The 22822-nt window shown below is 41.3% G+C and overlaps 1 long non-coding RNA gene across 1 annotated transcript in view; it reads left to right on the forward strand.

Moving 5' to 3' along the window:
* The window catches only part of LOC103784764 (uncharacterized), a 202299-nt gene that overhangs the window by 89037 nt on the left and 90440 nt on the right, over positions 1–22822 (forward strand). Inside the window, exons 7-9 of the long non-coding RNA XR_010112119.1 lie at positions 12086–12258; positions 21026–21099; positions 22097–22214. This is a non-coding gene — a long non-coding RNA (uncharacterized LOC103784764). The remainder of the gene's footprint in view (positions 1–12085; positions 12259–21025; positions 21100–22096; positions 22215–22822) is intronic.

The following is a 22822-nucleotide window of genomic DNA, read 5'->3' on the forward strand; positions in this document are numbered from 1 at the left end:
TGTACCTCTTAACTTCATTGCTATATATGAAGTGTGTGTATAAGTATATATGTGTGTGTAGTTTTTGTCTCTTTATGCTGCATTGTGTATAACTTTTTTCTGATTCATTAATTCTTTCTATTTCTAATCTTCTGTTTAATTCATCCATTAAGCTTTTTTTTCCATGATGTTCCTTTAAATATAGTTAATAGACTTTATTTTTTAGAGCAGTTTTAGGTCCACAGCAAAACTGAATGTAAAGTACATAGAGTTCCCACATAAACTCTTGCTACACACATTCCAGCCTCCCCACCATGCACATCCAACACCAGTGTGGTCCGGTTGTTACAATCAATGAACCAAAACTGATTCTTCATTATAAACCAAAATCCATAGTTTAAGATTAACTTTTTATGTACATTATATAGGTTTGACAAATGTTTAATGACACATATCCACTGTTATAGCATTATATGGAATAGTTTCATTGGCCTAAATATTCTCTGTGCCTGAGGGGTGGGCTTCAAGATGACTGACTAGAAGCATTTCATGCCCACCCCTTCCACTTAAAAGAACCAAAATAGTGTATAAACAGTTCCACTTCAAATATATTATCCAAGAGAAGACACTGGAATTCAACAGAGAAGTGACAGGAAACACCAGAAGTAGAGAAGGAAAAGGTGGAGAGGCAGCACCCCTGGCCAGGATTTGCTGAGAGCCGTGAGTAAGTTCTTCATGTGAGGAAAGAGTGAGTGAAAGCCTTCTAGTGCCCCACATCCTCACTATGAATCATGCAATGCTGGCCACAAAATTACCTCTCAACCCTCCTAACCCCTGAAACCAACATGGGGGAGTTGCCAGGAGACCATGGGATGAAACGACACCAGGGAGGGAGCTCGTGCTGGGTCCCATACCTTTTCAAAGACATAAGAAGCTATAGCAAGGCCCCACTGTCAAACCCATGCTTTGACAGACTGTAGACTGTCCTGGAGCACAGTGGCACTGGGACTGAGGTGTTATGGAAACCCAGGCTGTGGTTGCTGGGACTAGGGAGTGAGCTGGGAGCGCTCCTGCAGTTGGGACCAAGAAATGAATGAGGTGTGGGGTGCAGCTGCTAATGCTGGGAAGTGAGCACTGCTGAGATGAAGACCAGAAGGCAAGTGGTACTTGAGTTGCCACTGGGATTTGGTCACCAGCTGGGTGGGGGTGTCCTGCAGCCTGGTTGGGGACATTACTAGGTCCAGGCTACTGCTACCAGGGCTGGAGGACAAGCCCCACCAGGACTGGGACATGAGAGGGCTATGCATTTTCTACTTGCTGGCGCAGGCTTGGACGCTGAGTATGGCTGCACCCTCTCCAGTGGCAGAGCCTCAGCACTGCTGCTACCACCCCTCAGCCAAGCACTCTGCCAGGAGTCCAAGGGATGCCCCACCCTTGCCTACCATGGCTGCTGCCAACTTTTACCCTTGCAGGGCCTGAATATAAGCCCACCCAACCTGACTTCCCTCCTACACCCCTGCAGCAGAGCACATGGCATGGGGTCCTGGAATTGCCCAACCTAACCCACCACATAGGGCATCAGGGCACTCCTCCTGGGGGCCTGAGGTTGGGCCTAAACTCTCAACCACTGCCATCTTAGTTGGCACCTACCCGCAAGTGCCACCTGTAGGCCTGGAGACTGGCCCACCCAGCTCATTTCAGCCACTGCCAATATCAACACACACTGCTTGGAACCCAGAGAATTGTCCTGCCAATGCTACTGTCATTGCCCATCCCACACTAGCTGCCCAGGGGACCAAGAATCCACCCACTCTCCTAGTTCACCACTGCCACTATCAGCATCTAAGTAAGTAAGCCACTTGGAAGCCCAAGAATTATCCACTTAAAACATAGAATGGCTGAATAAATTTTAAAAGCCGTGTTTCCAACTGCATGCTGCTTACAAGAAACTCATCTTACCAGTAAATACATAAAGACTGAAAGTTAAGGGATGGAAAAATATATACCATGCAATAAAAACCAAAAGTAAGCAGGAGTAGCTATATGTATATCAGATAAACACACTTTAAATCAACAGCAGTAAAAAAAGAAAGGCAAAGAAAGTCATTACATAATAATAAAGGCATCAATCCACCAAGAGGATTTCACAATTCTAAATATATATGTGCTCAACACTAGAGCACCCAGATTCGTAAAGCAAATATTACTAGATCTAAAGAGAGAGACAGACTGTAATACAATAATAGTGGGGGACTTCACCACCCCACTCTCAGCATTAGGCAGATCATCTAGACAGAAAATCTAGATTAAAAAACATTGGATTTGAACTGTACTTTAGACCAAATGAACCTAACATTTACAGAACATTCTATCCAACAACTGCAGAATATACATTCTTTTAATCAACACATAGAACATTCTCCAGGCTAGACTATATGTAAAGATGCAAAATAAATCTAAAAAAATTTTTAAAACTTGAAGTCATATCATGTATCCTTTTAGACCACGATGGAGTAAAAATAGAAATCAATACCAGGAGGAACTTTGGAAACTATATAATTACATGGAAATTAAACAACATGTCCCTAATGACCATTGGATCAATGCAGCAATCAAGATGGAAATAAAAGCATTTCTTGAAACAAATGAAAATGGAAATACAATTTACCAGAACCTGTGGGATATAAAAAAAGCAATGCTAAGAGGGAAGTTTATAGCAACAAATGCCTACATTAAAAGAGTGGAAAGATTACAAATGAACGATCTAACAATGTACCTCAAGGAAGTAGGAAAATAAGAACAAATCAAACCCCAAATTAGCAGAAGAAAAGGGATAATAAAGATCAGAGCAGAGCTAAATGAAATAGACTAACAAAACACTACAAAGCATCAATGACATGAAAAGTTGGTTATTTGAAAAGATAAACACAGTGGCTCATGTCTGTAATCCCAGCACTTTGGGAGGCTGAGGTGGGCGGATCACGACGTCAGGAGATTGAGACCAATCTGGCTAATACGGTGAACCCTGTCTCAACTAAAAATACAAAAAATTAGCTGGGCGTGGTGGCGGGTGCCTGTAGTGCCAGCTACTTGGGAGGCTGAGGCAGGAGAATGGTATGAACCCAGGAGGCGGAGCTTGCAGTGAGCCGAGATGGTGCCACTGCCCTCTAGCCTGAGTGACAGAGCGAGACTCTGTCTCAAAAAAAAAAAAAAAAGATAAACAAAACTGATAAACTTCCAGCTAAACTGACCAAGAAAAGAAAAAAGAACCAAATAAACAAAATGAAAAATGAAAAAGAAGACATTATAACTGATACAACAGAAATACCAAAGTTATCAGAGACTATTATGAACAACAATATGCTGACAAACTGGAAAATCTGGAATAAGTGGATAAATTTCTGGAAACATGAAACTTCCCAAGATGGAATGAGGAAGAAATAGATGACCTGAACAGACTGATAGTAAGTACGAGATTCAATTAGTAATAAAAAGTTTCCCAAAAAAGAAAAGCCCAGGACCAGATGGATTCACAGCCAAAGTCTACCAAACACACAAAGAAGAAATAATACTAATCTTCCTGAAACTATTCCAAAAAATAAAAGGGGGGAATTTTCCCTAACTCATTCTACAAGGCAAACATCACCCTAATATCAAAACCAGACAAGGGTACAACCAAAAACAAACAAAACAAAACAACAAGCTTATTTCCCTGATGAACATAGACACAAAAATTCTCAATAAAAATACTAGTAAACCAAATCCAATAGCACAATAAAAGGATAATAAATCACAAACAAGTAGGATTTATATCAGAATGCAAGGATGTTTAATGCCTACAAATAAAAAAACATGCATATCACATCAAAAGAATGAAGGACAAAAACCCTATGGTTATCTCAACAGATGCAGAAAAAACATTTGATAAAATTCAACATCCTTTCTTCATAAAAACTCTCACCAAACGATGCAGAGAAGGAACATACCTCAAAATAATAAAGGCATGTAGGACAGACCCACAGCTAACAACATATTGAACGGGAAAAACTTAAAAGCCTTTTTTTCTAAGGACTGGAACAAGACTGGGATGTGCACTTTCACCACTCCTAGCCAGAACAACCAGGCAAGAGAAATAAATAAAAGGCACCCAACTTGGAAAAGAGGCAGTCCAATTGTCCCTCTTTGCTGATGATATGATCTTATATCTAGAAAGACCCAAAGACTCCATCAATAAACTCTTAGATTTGATAAATAAATTCAGTAAAGTTGCAGGATACAAAATCGATGCACAAAAATTGGTAGCATTTCTGTATACCAATAATGATATAGTTTGGAAAGAAAATCAAGACACCAATCTCATTTATAGCAGCTACTAACAAATACCTAGGAATAAATTTAACCAAGGAGATGAAAAATCTCTGCAAGGAAAACTACAAAACATTGATTAAAGAAATAGAAGATGACACAAACAAATAGAAAACATTCCATGATGATGGATTGGAAGAATTAATATTGTTAAAATGACTATATTGCCTATAGCAATACACATATTCAGTGCAATCCCTATAAAAAGATCAACACCATTTTTCACATAATTAGAAAAAACAATCCAAAAATCCATATGGAAGCCAAAAGGAACTCCAATAACAAAAGCAATCCTGAGGAAAAAGAACAAAGCTGGAGGCATCACATTATCTGATTTCAAAATATATTGCAAGTCTATACTAACCAAAACAGCATGGTATTGAGATAAAAATAGACACATAGGTTCATAGAACAGAATAGAGAACCCAGGAATAAACCCATATATTTACAGCCAACTGACCTTTGACAAAGCCAACAAGAGGTTAAATTGGTGAAAGGATACCCTCTTCAACAAATAGTGCTGGGAAAACTGGATAGCCATGTAGAGAAGACTGAAACCAGATCCCTGTCTCTCACTGTATCGAAAAATCCACTCAAAGTGGATTAAAGACTTAAATGTAAGACCTCAAACTATAAAAATGATAGAACAAAACATAGGGAAAACTCTCCTGGACATTGGTTTAGACAAGAATTTATAACTAAGACCTCAAAAACACAGTCAACAAAAACAAAAATAGACAAATGGCAAAGGAAACAATCAACAGAGTGAACAGACAGCCTGTTGAATGGGATAAAATATTGTAAACTATTCATCTGACTGGGTGCTAATATCCAGAATATGCAAGGAACTCAAACAACTCAACAGGGAAAAAAATCCCATTAAGAAGTGGGCAAAGGACATGAATAGACATTTCTCAAAAGGAGATGTTCAAATGGCCAACAGTTCTATGAAAAAATGCTCAACATCTCTAATTAAAGAAATGCAGCCTAGGTGTGGTTGTTCACACCTGTAATCCCAGCACTTTGGGAGGCCGAGACAGGCAGATCACTTGAGGTCAGGAGTTCAAGACCAGCCTGGCCAACATGGTGAAACCCTGTCTCTACTAAAATACAAAAATTAGCCAGGCATGGTGGCAGGTACCTGTAATCCCAGCTACTTGGGAGGCAGAGGCAGGAGAATTGCTCGAACCCAGGAGGCAGAGGCTGCAGTGAGCCGAGATCATGCCACTGCACTCCAGTCCAGGCGACAGAGTGAGAGTCCCTCTCAAAATAAAATAAAAAAGAGAAATGCAAATCAAAACCACAATGAGATATCACCTTCTACCAGTCAGAATGGCTATTACTAAAAAGACAAAAAATAGGCCAGGCATGGTGACTCATGCCTGTAATCCCAGCACTTTGAGAGGGGGAGGCGGGTGGATCACGAGGTCAGGAGATAAAGACCATCCTGGCCAACATGGTGAAACCATGTCTCTACTAAAAAAAATATAAAAAATTAGCCAGGCATGATGATGGGCACCTGTAGTCCCAGCTACTCAGGAGGCTGAAGCAGGAGAATGGCGTGAACCTGGGAGGCAGAGCTTGCAGTGAGCCAAGATTGCCCCACTGCACTCCAGCCTGGGTGACAGAGCGAGACTCCGTCTCAAAAAAAAAAAAAAAAAAAAAAAAGACAAAAAATAACAGATGTTGGTGAGGATGCAGAGATGAGGGAACTCTTCTACACCGTTGGTGGGAATGTAAGCTAGTACAGCCACTATAGAAAACAATATGAAGATAAAAAAAAAACACCTAAAAATAGAATAGCCATTCAATCTAGCAATCCTACTATTGGATGGCTACCCAAAGGAAAAGAAATCAATATATCAAAGGAAGACCTACCTGCACTCACGTGTTTATTGCAGCACTAATCACAATAGCAAAGATGTGTGATCAACCTAAATGTTTATCAATGAATCAATAGATAAAGAAAATGTGGCATATACTGAATGGGCAAAAGCTGGAAGCATCCCCTTTGAAAACTGGCACAAGACAAGGATGCTCTCTCTCACCACTCCTATTCAATATAGTACTGGAAGTTCTGGCGAGGGCAATCAGGCAAGAGAAAGAAATAAAGCATATTCCAATAGGAAGAGAGGAAGTCGAATTGTCTCTGTTTGCAAACGACATGATTCTGTATTTAGAAAACTCCATCATCTCAGTCCAAAAACTCCTTAAGCTGATAAGCAACTTCAGCAAAGTCTCAGGATACAAAATCAATGTGCAAAAATCACAAGCATTCCTATACATCAACAATAGACAAGCAGAGAGCCAAATCATGAATAAACTCCCATTCACAATTGCTACAAAGAGAATAATATACCTAGAAATACAGCTAACAAGGGATGTGAAGGACCACTTCAAAGAGAATTACAAACCACTGCTCAAGGAAATAAGAGAAGACACAAACAAATGGAAAAAAAATTCCACCTTCATGGATAGGAAGAATCAATATCATGAAAATGCCCATACTGCCCAAAGTAATTTATAAATTCAATGCTATTCCCATCAAACTACCATTGATATTCTTCACAGAATTAAAAAAACTACTTTAAATTTCATATGGAACCAAAAAAGAGCCCATGTAGCCAAGACAAACCTAAGAAAAAGAACAAAGCTGGAGGGATTATGCTACCTGACTTCAAACTATACTACAAGGCTACAGTAACCAAAAAAGCATGGTACTGGTACCAAAACACACATAAGACCAATGGAACAGAACAGAGACCTCAGAAATAACACCACAGATTTACAACCATCTGATCTTTGACAAACCTGAGAAAAACGATCAATGAGGAAAGGATTCCCTATTAATAAATGGTGCTTGGAAAACTGGCTAGCCATATGCAGAAAACCGAAACTGGACCCCTTTCTCACATCTTATACAAAAAATAACTCAAGATGGATTAAAGACTTAGACGTAAAACACAAAACCACAAAAACCCTAGAAGAAAACCGGGTAATACCATTCAGGACATAAGCATGGGCAAAGACTTCATAACGAAAATGCCAAAAACAATTGCAACAAAAGCCAAAATTGACAAATGATATCTAATTAAACTCAAGAGCTTCTGCACAGCAAAAGAAACTATTATCAGAGTGAACAGGCAACCTACAGAATGGGAGAAAATTTTTGCAATCTACCCATCTGACAAAGGTCTACTATCCAGAATCTACAAGGAACTTAAACATGTTTACAAGAAAAAAGCAACACTATCAAAAAGTGGGCAAAGGATATGAACAGACACTTCTCAAAAGAAGACATTTATGCAGCCAACAGATATATGAAAAAAAGCTAAACATCACTGATCATTAGAGAAATGCAAATCAAAACCACAATGAGATACCATCTCATACCAGTCAGAATGGTGATTAATACAAAGTCAAGAAACAATAGATGCTGGAGAGGCTGTGGGAAAATGGGAACACTTTTACACTGTTGATTGGAATGTAAATTGGTTCAACCTTTGTGGAAGACAATGTGGCAATTCCTCAAGGATCTAGAACCAGAAATACCATTTGACCCAGCAATCCCATTACTAGGTACATACCCAAAGAAATATAAATCATTCTACTATAAAGACACATGCACACATATGTTTAATGCAGCACTATTTACAATAGCAAAAACATGGAAGCAACCCATATGCCCATCGATGATGGACTGGGTAAAGAAAATGTGGTACATATATACCATGGAATACTATGCAGCCATAAAAAGGAATGAGATCATGTCCTTTGCAGGGACATGAATGAAGCTGGAAGCCATCATCCTCAGCAAACCAACATGGGAACAGAAAACCAAACACCACATGTTCTCACTCATATGTGGGAGTTGAACAATGAGAAAACATGGACACAGGAAGGAGAACAGCACACTGGGGCCAGTTGCGGGGTTGGGTGGGGGAAGGAAGAGCATTAGGCCAAATAGCTAATGCATGCAGGGCTTAAAACCTAAATGATGGGTTGATAGGTGCGGCAAACCACCATGGCACATGTATACCTATGTAACAAACCTGCACGTTCTGCACTTGTATCCCAGAACTTAAAGTGAAAAAAAAAAAGTAGTATAAATACACAATAGAATACTTTCCAGCCACAAAAAAGAATGAAATCCTGTAATTTTTGCAGCAACATGGATGGAACTTGAGGTTATTATGTTAAGTGAAATAAGCCAGGCACAAAAAGATAAATCTCACACGTTCCTGGTTACATGTGGGAGCTAAAAAATGTGATCACATGCAGGTAGAGAGTGGAAAGATAGATATCAGACTAGGAAGGGTGGGTGCTGGGGAGAGGGAAGGGTGAAGAGAACTGGGTTGTAGGGTATAAACATATAGTAAAATACAAGGAATAAATTCAATGCTTGGTAGTAGAGTAGGATGACTATACTTAACAAAAGTTGTCACTTGTCATCCTGGCTGTACCAGCTGAAACTTACTAACTTGCCTGCACCTCAGTTTTTTCATTTATGAGGAACTGCATCACCCCCATGAGATCTTGGAGCCCTCTTCTAGCCTGGGCATTTGCTGAAGAGCACAGATTCTTTCATGAAACTGGCACCTGCAGCTGTCAGTTTTTGATTTATGGTTTAGAACACAATTTGCCCTAAGTACTTTTAAACACAGATTTTATTTTAGCTTGAGTGTTTTACAGGACTCTTGTATAGCTACTCTACTCAAGTAGAGTCTTGTCTCACCTTGGAGATATCACTGAGACTGATATCTTGGAGAAAGCCTATGTAGAACCCTGGGGTTTGAATCCTCAGAGTCGATAGTGACATTAGAAGGGAAGGCTTGGTTTGGGGACTGCTGTTTTAATCCTCTCCCTTTCTTCCTTTCACTCTCTCTCCTTCCCCTGATTTCTGCTTGCCTACTTTCTCCCTCATTCCCTTCTTTCCACAAATAAATATTTATTGACCATTTACAATATGGTGTGGAATGCAGTGGTGAACAAAACAAATATGGTCCTAGTCTTTAAAAAGCTGACAATCTAGTGAGGGAGACAGATACTAAACAAATATAACACGTGCAGATCTGTGTCATAACATATTGGCACAAGAAATGACACATCATTTTTTAAAAAAATCAAATTAAGTTTAGCTTGCACAGATAATTATTTAGTCTAAGGGATACAAATATGTTTCTGGGTAGCCTGTTTCCCTTCCCTGGGGTTTGCAAAATCCAGGAGTTTATGAACTCCAAGGAATTAAGAAATACAGGAAAATTGAGAAAAGGCCTCTGGTCTTTAGGCCATCAACTGGCTGTGCAATGATCTCAGTCCAAGCCTCCAGTGTCCACTGGGAGGTGGGAGACTCTGCTGCTCCAGGCACCCACTCTCTTGGAGCCACATGCTATATTGATTTATGGTAATTCACTTGGAAATACTTCAGTTCAAGGAGTGTGATGTAAGTACAAACAAGTTAATCTGAACCAACACCTTGAAGTTGGTTAAGAAATAAAAGAGATGTTAGAAATAATTTTTGGGTAGGTGATATTAGTGGTATTTAAGATATCTCTTGGTTAGGAGTGATGTAGCAAGAGCTGTAGCCCTGGTAGGAATAAAATATTAAAAGCTCAAGCTTGATAATTTGAGCTGGTAGTCCTTCCTTCTCCAGTTCACAGAGGATCCTGTTGACAATTTCTAACATTAGAAGAATCCTAACAGTCACCAAAAGGTCCCTGACCGTCACAGTCTGATCAAGTTAGCCTAGATCTCTTTCTCATATGCTTGGCCAATAGTGTTTTATATATTTATTTAAATTGACAGGTAAAAATTGTAAATGTCTGTGGTGAACAACATGATGCTTTGATATATATAAACATTGTGGAATGCCTAAGTCAAGCAATTTAACTTATGCATTGCCTTGCATACTTTCACTTTTTGGGCTGAGAATACTTAAAATCTACTCTGTTAGCAATTTTCAAATATTCAATGTACTGTTATTAACTGTAGTCACCACGATGTACAATACATCGCTTGAACTTATTCCTCCCATCAATAATGTCTTGATTGAGGTCCACAAGGCCAGAGTGCATCATGCCCATGACATAATGCCATGTAGGCTCCCCAGTGGAGATGGTGCCATCTGGGAAAGGCTGTGTGGGATGAGGCATCTGTCCCCGACCCTCCTGGGACTGACCACACCTCTATTCTTTGTCACCTGCTCCTTCAGTTGCTCCCTTTTCAGATGATCTAGTTCTACATGTTTTGAGATGTAGAATTTAACACATGGTGGACTAAATCTAAAGTCTCTGTGTTCTGCCCTGGGGAAAAGGAAACCTCTCACCACCTTGTGAGGGGAGGGCTTAACACCAATCAGACTTTCTTCTTGGGCCCACTGCTGAGAAAAGACAGCCTGGGGTAATTTCTCAGTCAAGTTATTCTGCTACACAAATAATTACACAAATAACAATTTTAGTTTTAACTTTAATTTCTCTGAATTGTCCATCCAAGTTTAGTTAGCTATTTTTGAAGGTCTGATAGAATCTACTTGTTAGGACTTTTCCTGAAAGACATGAGAGAAATGGCAAATGAAACCCTAGACATGAGAATTTTTTTTGGTTTCGGCATACATACACTGAAGGATTCAGGGTAAGCGTATTTCAAAGAAATCACCAATGTCCTTGAGGTAGTAATGATGATTCTAAGGAGAATAATGTAAAAAGTTGAATGTTACATGCATTTACATTGTTCTCTAAGCAATTGGTCTAGTTCGGCCCTGGTGGGATATTTTGCTTTCTGAAACCATGCTCACCCACACATACATATTGCAAAGCATAAAAAAATCCTTTCAAAGAAGACAAAGCATGATCTTCTGGGTTTTGCACTCCAATGAGTCTATAGTACATAGTACACAGAGATACTTTCTTTTTCTTTTGGCTATACAAACAGAAGGAATCTAGCACTTTGATGAAAATACCAGACTTCTGCTCTGCCTAGAGTGTACACATTTTCCCTGTGGATTTTTCCTCAGTTGAGATGATGAAAACATTGAACCAGAAAAAAACAAAACAAAGCATCAATTTATGCTTCCATTTGATGTCCTGCAAAATGGAGACAGGCATGAGTGCAGCACTCAAACAACAAATTGAACCACATGTATAATAAACAGGACTGAGCTTTCCTATTGCTATGAAAACATTATACATTCTCTGATTTGCAACATTTACATATCTCGTTATGAGCTAGATGCTTAAAATGCTATAGAGGATTTCATTTCACCTCTTTTGTGCAATACATGGTTTCCAAATATCTCATAAATCTTTATTTACTGAGTCTAGTGTCTTTTTAAATTTGCGTTTGCAAACTATGATTGCATTATGTTCCTGGAACCCTGGGATATGAATTTACTATTGCATTTATAGGCAGCTTGGTTAGAGACTCTTATTAAGAAATGTTGGGGGAGGAATAATCACTGATAAAGACATATTTGAAATTCATCTGAACACATTCTTTTGTAGCAACAACAGAACTTAAATCTGCAAAAAAGAATACATTTGCTCATCTTTCATTTCAAGAAAACTTCCTTTAAATGTCTTGAATTTATACACTTTGGAATCTTATATACACTGTTAATTTGAATGCCCTTCCTTAAAGGCTGAGCTTTTAAAGAAAATAAATAAAGGGTAGAGCACTAATTGTCATTTTATCCTTGAGGGAGATTGCATTAATTTTTAATCTGCAGCATATTTGCATTTTACAGTGGCAACCAGGTCTGTGCATAATCTAGAGATCAAATTGTTCCTGATTCTCAATCTCTGATGAGCTATGCCACGCTTAGAAGGTGGACAAGCGGTGCATCTTGATGTGGAAAACAGGTTTTTCTTTACATTTTCTCAATCCTAGGAAGAATGGACATCACAAGGAACTGCCAAGGTAGAGAACATCATCTCTGCCCTCTAGAAGCTCACAGAATAAAGGGATGATTTCCTAAGGATGGGGCTTTCACTGCTGGTGGTTCTGCAAAGATTGTATTCATATATAGACATCTTTTAAAATGTCAATAATGATACATTTTTTGTAATGTGTATTTGAAAACACTGATATCGAAACCAATATTATTTCTCAGGACAAGGCTAAAGAAGGTGGCAATGCTGGATGAGTTAATACAAAGAAAAGTATATTAGTTTAGTAATAATATGGCAGATACTAAGATAAGGCAAGTTTTCTCCACCAGCTGCTCTAACTGCCTGAATATCTGCAAGAGTCCTCCAGTCTGTTCCTTACCAAATCTTTCCTTCCTTCCTTCCTTCCTTCGTTCCTTCCTTCCTCCCTCCCTTCCTCCCTCCCTCCCTTCTTTCCCTCCCTCCCTCCCTCCCTCCTTTTGAGACAGGGTCTCACTCTATCACCCAGGCTGGAGTGCAGTGGCAGGATCACTCACCACAGCCTTGACCTCCCAGGCTCAGGTGATCCTCCCACCTCAGCCTCCTGAGTAGCTGGGACTACAGGTGCACGCCACCATGCCTGGCTACTTTTGGTATTTTTTGTAGAGATGGGGTTTTTGCCTTGTTGCCCAGGCTGGTCTCAAACTCCTGGGCTCAAGTGATCTTCCCACCTCCACCTTCCAAAGTGTTTGGATTACAGGCATGAGCTGCTGCACCCAGCTTTCCCATCTTATTTCTGCTGGCACCCTACTTTCCCTTCCCAAGCCTCTAGCACCCTTACCCACTCTTTCTAGTCTTGGATAACACGATGGTCACGAGACAGCCCACCCTGCCTCAGCTTGCCCTCCGTGGGCTGCACCCACTGTCTAACTAGTCCCGATGACATGAGCCGGCTACCTCAGTTGGAAATGCAGTAATCGCTGGCTTTTTGCGTTGATTTCGCTGGGAGCTGCAGACCAGAGCTGTTCCTATTCGGCCATCTTGTCAGCCACCTCATGCATTTTAATTACTAAACTCTTTCCTTGAATGCTCTATTTTCAGAGCTTATTTATGGCATGGTCATGCCTTCCCATAGCTGAAAACAAAATTAAGGGAAATAATTGTGCAAAATGTCTTTAACTAAACCTTATAATAACTTTTTTTCTCCAGTTGTATCTTAGGAAAAATTCTCAATATGGCCATATTTATACATGCTCCTTTATCCTATTGAAGAGCTAGAATCAGGAATGGACTCCTGTTTACAAATTTCTATGGTATACTTATAATCTGTGCTATATGATGTAATAAGGTGTATCTTATTTAGAAAATGCAGTTCTGGGGATAGAAGCTCTGAGTTAAATCGGTGCTATTTGGTCCTCCTGGCACATCTCCAGAGAGGATGAATGTTCAGTGGTATGGCATGGTGGTTCCATTCTCTTCAGCTCTTTCTGCAGATGTTGATTAAGCCTCCCTGGCTGGGTTCTAATGGGTGGTGTTTTAATGTTTCATTTTTCTTTTTGTTTTTTGTTTTTTAGCACCAAAGAATCCTATATTTCCTGTTGATTTGTACTCTTGATTTCCTAGCCATTTTTGTGAATGCGACTTTGAGCCCCCGTTATTCTTTTTTTTTTTTTTTTTAATTATACTTTAAGTTTTAGGGTACATGTGCACATTGTGCAGGTTAGTTACATATGTATACATGTGCCATGCTGGTGCGCTGCACCCACTAACTCGTCATCTAGCATTAGGTATATCTCCCAATGCTATCCCTCCCCCCTCCCCCCTCCCCACCACAGTCCCCAGAGTATGATATTCCCCTTCCTGTGTCCATGTGATCTCATTGTTCAATTCCCACCTATGAGTGAGAATATGCGGTGTTTGCCCCCGTTATTCTTGTGATTTGCAGCCAGTAGGATGTTTTTCTTATTTTTGGCAGATCAAACATAGTTACTTGTATACCTTTTTCAGGCATTATTCATCAAAATTGTTATCAGAAAAGAAAATACTGGCAAGAAGGGAGCTTTGCTGAGTAAATGGAATAGACAGTGCTTCTTAAATGGAGAAAAGTAGACTAGATCATATTAGAACTCACTGGTTAAGTGTCACAAACTGTGAAGGATCTGAAATTTGACCTTCCTTGCAAGCTAACAAGTTAGCCTCCCATAGTTTCATGGATGCTGGTAGAAGACATGAGACTCCTGGAGAAATAATAGTATTCCTCACAGCAATAGCAGCAGCTAGAGTACTAGCAATTTTGAGTGGGTTCCCTAACCTCTAATTCTCATAGTGTGATACTAATAGGGCCAGATGACACCTGTGCAGGCACTGGATTGCATTACAGAGAGGAACCGTGAGCACAGGAAACCCAAATCTTTTATAATAGACAGTGAGCAAGCCTGCTTTTTGCTCAGGAAAGAAAAGTGCTCTGGGAACCACTCTATCTTCCAAGACTTTTTGTTATACAAACATCCTTGCAAAGATAGTCTGGAACAAGGGAAGTCAGCGCCTTGCTTATAAGACATGTAGAAACATGAGAGACCAATGGACAATTGTTTCCCAAAACTGAGAACATAAAAGAACATGCTTTTCACTGCAGTGACTCCTTGGCTGTGAGAGTTATACATTAAGTGAACAAGTTAGCATCATAATGAATTAATATCAGGACTACATGGGCAGTGCTAAAAGAGGTGTGCTTCTTTCTACTTACCTGATGCTTGTCTAGCATTTCCAGTTAGATTCCAAACACTATATATATATATATATACACACACACACATATATACAAATATATATACACATATATACACACACACATACACATAGACACACTGTTTCACCCTGTTTATCTCTTATAGAACAGAGCACAGAGTTGATTGATAATGCTAAGAACAGTGTAGGAATTTAAGGATTGCTTATTCTTTATAGCTCAGAAGGCAGCTGTCTTGGGTTTCTTCAGGGCTAAACATAATGAGGTTTTAGCATTTTTTGGCTATGTTATTTTCTAGTATTTTGGTCCAGTGTCTAGCAGAACCCTTGGCAAAAAATGGCCACCTGGAAAATCTGTTGACTCTGGCTCTGGCTACTGCCTTTTCAGCCATCCATGTCCTGGAGGACTTGGCTGAGATCTTGTTGAAAGGAGGCAAAGATGGGCTTGCTTCTCCAGTCAGATCGGGGATGCTGCTTGTGAGGGGTGGGGGAATGGCAGGAAGCCATTCTGGTGGTGAGAAGGAGGACACTCAGGAATGGGAAGAAAGGAAAGACTTCATATAGCTGCGTAATGATCTTGGTAGGTGGTGGGAAGCCAGGGTCTATTTATCTGGTTGTAAGCTGCAGTAATCAATTGCTTTGGGGGTCTTGTATTTTTTCTTATGAAAAATATTATTTCCACTTTTTATTTTTGGTAACATTTCCCTCCTAAATGCAAAAATAATGCATGCTTAGTATGTAAATTTGGGAAACACAGAAACATAAAAAAAAAAATGACCCTAGCATTTGGGATCTGGTAACCTGAAGCTCCCTTCCACACTCCCGGTAACATACATACCTTGGTGTATCTGGAGGCTGGATAGTAGAATGGTATTGTGAACAGGGTGTGGTCAGTGTCAAAGACAAAGCCAATCCTAGTTAAAGTGGTAAGTACAGATTTTATCAGTAATATACGATTGCAATGGGGAAAAGGGTCCCGAGTGTACTGCACTCAATTTTAATTTGCACAGAGGTACACATGGCGTTTCAAGAGAGAATGAGGGAGTGTCGGTGGGAGTGGGGAGGTTGCTCAGTAGAGTCAAGGAAATGTAAAATTACAAAAAGCAGGATGATGGGGAGAGGGTTTGTCCATGTGAAACCCATCTGGGATTGCTAACTGTCGCATATCGAGCTAGGCTCCTACCCTCCCGCAGAGGTTAGGAGACAGGGGCCCCATCTTCAGGAATTGGCTGGAATAAACAGTCAATTCAATTGGCAACCTTGAGTTTTCTCACAGGTACTTTAAGGACACTAGGGTCATCCTAGGGATGCAGCCTTGCACTGTTGGAAACTATGTTAGTGTTTCGTTCAGATCTTCATAGGCCGAGGTTAAGACATAGTCAAGAAGAGTGCTCCAAGGGGCCTGGCTAGAGTTTGATCGAGGAGAATCTTGGCCATGAGGCAGGCTGGGTTTAATTCCTGGCTCCACTAACACTGTAGGTGATTTATGTAATCTTTTTAAGTCTCTGTGTGCTCCTACCTACCCCATTCCATACGTACCTCATTGTGTCTCTCTGAGGATTAATGAAGGTCTGTAGCCCAGTGCCTGGCACATAGTAAGCACTCAGCAAACACTAGCTCTTGTTATTATTATTGTTCTTTTCTCCCACAATGCAATCATAGCTTACATCCTCTTTTGTAACCTGGTTTCCAAATTTAGAGTTATGTCATGAACACTGCTTCTGGTTTTGGGGTTCTTTCTTCAAGCAAATTAATCTCTTTTTTGTTTTGCTTTGTTATTTTGAGACAGAGTCCTGTTCTGTTGGCCAGGCTGTAGTGCAGTGGCGCAATCTCGGCTCACTGCAATCTCTGTCTCCCAGGCTCAAGCAATTCTCCTGCCTCAGCCTCTTGAGTAGCTGGGATTACAGGCACCCACCACCATGCCCAGCTAATTTTTGTATTTTTAGTAGAGGCGGGGTTTTGCTGTGTTGTCCAGGCTGGTCTTGAACTCCTGACCTCAGGTGATCCACCCACCTCGGCCTTCCAAAGTGCTGGGATTACAGGCGTGAGCCACTGCGTCTGGCCAAATGAACCTCTTACTCAGCAGTGGATGTAAATCAGGCTGACCACTGCAGGAAACAGCAAGCTGGTGTCTGAAGTGCCTCGTCCACTCGGGAGTGCATTGCTCTTGGGCCTGACTTGGGAGGTGGCCCGTGAGGAGAAGGCACAAGGTTACAGGAGACACAAACAAAAGTGTAATCCTTTTGAGGCCCACAGAGTGAGGACTCGTCACACTCAGCCCAGGCAGGGGACTCAGGCCCCTTTGTAGAGATGGAGAAAACCTTTGATTTGGGGGATAAAAGAGAATTTTTTGATCCTGTTCATGAAGGAGGGCGACATAATGTGTTTAGAGGTAACCTGATGTCAGGTGCTTTTGCGCCAGACATGGCACACTTTTTTTCTTTAGATCCCAGCTAGAAACCTGGGGAATTCTCTTCCCTGAGCAGTTGTTTGGGCCTGTAGGCACCCTGTGCCCAGAAGGCAGCTTTGTCGAAAGAAAAGAAAATCAAACCCGTGTTCTGCAACAGGCCGAGTTCCACCCAAAGCCCCCCCACCCTAGAGACTCAGGGACAGGATGCCTTCTCTGAGAAGTCTGTGGTGCTGCCCTCTGCTACCTCACCTATTTGGAACTCACACAGTTTTTCTTTTGTCTCCTGGATTTAAATCCCAGCTCTGCCACTTTCTAGCTGTGTGATCTGGGGTAAGTAATTAACCTCTCTGTGCCTCACTTTCTACACATGTAAAATGAAGATGATAATGATACCTCATAGGGCTGTCACAAATATTAGATGCACCTATAAATAAATTACATCAGTGTCCAGTATGTGGCAAACAATAATTATTGTTTTTAATAATCACCATCATATAGCTTCAGTGTTCTCAGCCTGATTGGTGCAGTTATTACTAACTCTCTACCAGATTCTCCAACTCATTGCAATACACACTAGGTCAGGGCCCTTCGTGGTCTTAGCAGATTTAAATATTTTGATACTCACCCAGGAGGGTGCCTTTGTCTTTTGTTTAGAGAAGTAACGTTCCGCTCTGTTTTGGGGCTCACTTTTCCCTTTGGTTGTGGGAGAAGCAGCAGGGTTCATTCTGTTTATTAAAGAGCCAGCTTATCCCCCTAGCCTAGTCCATTCTTTTTTTTTTTTTTTTTTTTGAGATGGAGTCTTGCTCTGTCGCCCAAGCTGGAGTGCAGTGGCGCGATCCGGGCTCACTGCAAGCTCTACCTCCAGGGTTCATGCCATTCTCCTGCCTCAGTCTCCCGAGTAGCTGGGATAGCTGGGACTATAGGCACCCGCCACCACGCCCGGCTAATTTTTTGTATTTTTAGTAGAGACAGGGTTTCACCATGTTAGCCAGGATGGTCTCGATCTCCTGACCTTGTGATCCACCCGCCTCAGCCTCCAAAGTGCTGGGATTACAGGCATGAGCCACCGCACCCGGCCTCCCAGCCTAATCCATTCTTTATGACAGGATGCAATGGCCCCTCTTAGAGGCAACTTGTTGTCCAGGAGCCTCAGCTACTCTCTCACTCCAGACAAGCTGGAAAAGGAGCAGGGATTCTTGCAGAAAGCTTTTCTGTGGCCACTGGTTCTTAGGTGGGAGGTCAGAGCTCTCAGAGCTGTTGTTACCAAAGAGGGCTTTGCAGGCATAACAGCAGCACATGGTCTCATGCATATGCTCTCTTGAATGATTTTTAAACTGGTCACTTCTGGAATACATCCATATTAATAATGCCTTTTGGTTCTGCAGTGATCATAACCCAAGTCTTCAAGCTCTGGGATGAGACAGGGCCTGGCAGGGCTTCCATAGTTCCTCTATGTAGGTAGATAATGTGCTTTCGCCCTTCTCTGGAGCAGGAAGAAAACAGCAGCAATGGAAAGGTAGGCTGGGGCTGGGAGCAGAAACCTGCCTTCCAAAACAGCACCGTGCTGTGGCGTCTGTCCCAGGATTCAGCCTTCTGTGTTGCGTTGTGGAGCTCTCGGAGTGGTTTTTGGTTCATTGGCTTGCAAAATGATGGTGGCCACCACCAGCTTGGGGGCTGCTAGCAGAACACAGCCCAAGGCTTGAGACTAGAGAATGACACTTAGTGCAAATGAACAAAAAGGCAGAAATGGCTAAATCTCTAGGGCAGTCTGTTAGTAGCTCTCACCTGGCCCTCACCTAACCTGCCTGGGAGAACACCCAGAGCTCCTAAGCAAGGTACAGTTCTGCCCTGCCATGGGATTAGACTTCTTGATTTGAATCCCAGCTTCACCACTTGTGAGATGCTGGGTAAAATGCTTCACCTCTTTTAGCCACAGTCCGATTGTCATACAATGGAGATGCTAATAGTACCACACTCATCATAATGAGGATGAGAATGGACACTTTACGTAGAAGCTGAGCAGAGGCCTGGCCCACAGCAACTGCTCAGGGAATGTCAGCCACGGTGGCATTGATATTACTCCATAAGGGATCTGCGCACTTACCTCACCCTGTCTCCCATGTTGTACACTTCTTGAGTGAAGAGGTGATGTTTCTCTTCCTGTATGGGGCAGTGCAATGAGAAGGGAGCACGCAGACCCTGGAGTCGGCCAGTCTGCACCCGACCTCTGCTGCCTGACAGCTTTTAACTTTGGGCGCATTCCTTCACCTCCTCGTGCTTCAGATCCCTTTCTGTGAATGGGAGAACAATAGGATCTGCCTTCTAGGGGTGTTGTGAGGATCAACGAACTCATCCACATGAAGCCCTTCCACTCAGCACTGGGTGAGTGCCCAGAAAACACTAGCAATGATGGCTCCATGTCCAGGGAGGACCTGGCTCTCTGCCTCTCATCAATTTGGTACTCAACAAATGCCTCTGTGCTGGGTTGGACCCAACATGCTGGACCTGCCTCTTGTGGTTCCTTGCTGTTCCCCACTTTTCCAAAGTTCCATTGAAAGTCTCTGAATGTATAACCCAAGAGCAACAACAGAAATATGTTGGAGGTACCAACTGGCCCTGTTTGACAGGTTCTGAGTGGTTTCTTGGGATGCAGGACTTTTCCGTGCTAAAGCCAGGACAGTCTTGGGCAAACCAGGATGGTCAGTCACTCTACTATTGCTCACAACTTCCATCCCAGGGCTGGTGCTAAGGCGTTTGCTCCTAGAGGCAACTGTCCTGGAGTGAGTGGCAATTTTGGTGATGGCTTTTCCCTCTGCTTTTTAATTAATGCTGCCTCTCTCTCCAATGCTACTAAAATCGGCAGCCTGCAACCTGACACTCTACCCTCAACAATGAATGCTGGGGTGGCTTCCAAGGGAGTAGAATATGTTGGCCAGGGAAGGTGGAAAATATCTTGAGCAGCTCACAGTTATTTCATCAAAGTCTGTTTCCAGGCAATCACACCAATTTCTTGAGAGGTTGGTGCCAATGGGAACTCGGGGCCCATGCAGCACAGACTGGGGGTTGATATACCTGATTCTAATAATCACTTTCTTCTCTGAGCTATGTGACTTTGGACAAGATTCTTAACTTCTGTGGGCATCTAGTTTTCTCATCTGTAAAAAAGGAAGGACATTAGATAATCCATCTAGGACCATTCCCTCATGCTCATCAAGGCAGAGGCATTGGCTATGCTGGCCTTGGTCTGTGGAGGGCAGTGGGAAGAGGATGTCTCACCCTGGGCATGTTATTAAGCCCTTTTAGCCTCATGTATCAAATGAGGATAATTACAGTACCCTGTATTGTTGCTAGAATAATTCTTTAAAGGCTAAGTATCTGGATTCAAGAGACTGGTTTTCATGTGAGCCTGTAAAATCAATCCTTTATTCTATATCCATACCTCATTCTTTAGTTCAATCATTAAATAAATATTTACTCAGCTCTTACTGTGTGCCAGGTACTGAGCTAGGTCCTAGGGACACAATAATGAATAAATTAGCAGGTCGTTTCTTTTCTTCCTCCTCCTCCTTTTTTTCTTCTTTTTTGTAAACAACAATTTGTTAAGAACTTACGGTTGCAAAAATTTTAGGTCTCTAACCAGTATAATCCTTCCTTTCCTTTTTAGTACGGAATCCCTGTATTCTAGGATTTGGCAAGCTGTCCACTGAAACATTATTTTTCCCAGCCTTGTTTGCAGAGGTGTGTATGTGTCATGGGATGAGGGCGGTGGGTGGGCAGAGTAATATGTAACTGGAAGTCACTGAGTGGGGCTTACAGGGAAAGCTTTTTAAAGGAGGATGACTCAGTCAGCAGGTCCCACTGCCTTTCCTTGTGTCTCCCTTGTCTGTTCCTAGAACACTCAAGTGAGAGCTTGAGCTCCAGCAGTCATCTTATAAGCCTGAGGACAAGGGCCACAGCCTAGGGATGGTGAAGCCTAGAGCTGGAAAGAGCGTAGGTGCCTGATGGTGCTTTGGAGTCATCATACCTGCATTGCTCTTATTTTATAAGGGGAAAAAATCCTTGCTTTATTTAAGCCAATATTTAAGTCTCTGTTACTAGTAGCTGAATACAATTTCCAGTTGATTTATCTAATATGTATGGAGCAAAATGCAGAGACATATTTAATTGTTTTTCCCTAAACATCAAGAAGTGAAGGCTATAGAAATCTAACACATAAGAACTTAATGTTCAAACTCAAGACATTCATTAATCTTTCTCAATACCTACCAAGGGAAGCTGATGAAACTAGCCTTTTCCTCATATGCTTACTGTAAAAGAGGTAAATTTGAAATACCTTTAAATCCCGGTTTCTCTAAGGTTTGACACCATGGAATAAAATTCACACAATTAAGTGTTTTATTTCAGCCTTTTTTGGGCTTAAGATGATATGCCCAATTCATCTTTTTTTATTAGTAGAGTGCTCACAAATTCTCAAAACCTTTATGAGAAATCCATGTGGTTTTATTCAATCTGCAACCCTAATATGGTTGTATTTTTAATAATGCTAATGGAATTAAAATTTTAAAATTCTCCTGGCACATATTTTCACTCACTCCAAGAAATTATAAAAATAGCTGGCATTCACTGAGTACTTACTCTTTGCCAGCCTCTCTGATAAATACTTAACAAGCAAAATATCATTTAATCAGCTCAACACTCCTATGAGGTAGGTGTTATTATTATTGCCATTTTGTAGGTGGGGAAACTGAGGCAAAGGGTGTTTAAGTAGTCTGCCCAAAGTCACACAGCTAAGAAGCAGTGATGGGATATGAAGTCAAACAGTCTTAAAAGCAAGCTATCCTGTTGCAAAATAGGTAAGTGGCTTTGAACAAATTATTTTACTGTTTAAAAAGAAAACTTGTACAGTTTTCATATGACTATGTGTCAAAAAGAAGGTATATTTCAAGAAACTTTATGTAAATATGCCCAAGGGCACAATGAATCTGTCCACGATCTTGGCCAATGTCTAGGAAGACCTTTGTCTTAAGGGATGGTAAAATAGATGCCTCTTGATTTGAAGACAACCAATAACATGCAATATTTGTGCTTTGGCATCCTTATTTAGAACATCTGCATTTTTCTAACCATGCAGTTAAGTAGGAAGGTGGGGAAGATATTCAGTATGGAATGCCTGATAAGTCACCAGGTACTTAACGGAATGAAAACCAGGTAGTACCTGCCCGTCAGCCCTGTAGGGAGCTAACTACTATTGCCTCTTTAACAGATGAGAGAAGCAAGGCCCAGAGAAATCAAGTGATTACCAAATACTGATGGCCAGGCTCAGGCTCAGGAGGCTCAGATTCAGTTGGTTTGAGATGAGGCCCAGGCATCACTAATTTTAGCAACACCGTTGGTTATTCTATTTTGCAGCCAAGGTTGAGAACCACAACTCTATACTCCTCAGAGGTAACAAGTGATAACA

Source organism: Pan paniscus, chromosome 4 (genome assembly GCF_029289425.2).
Source record: "Pan paniscus chromosome 4, NHGRI_mPanPan1-v2.0_pri, whole genome shotgun sequence".
NCBI classification, from domain to species: Eukaryota; Metazoa; Chordata; class Mammalia; order Primates; family Hominidae; genus Pan; species Pan paniscus.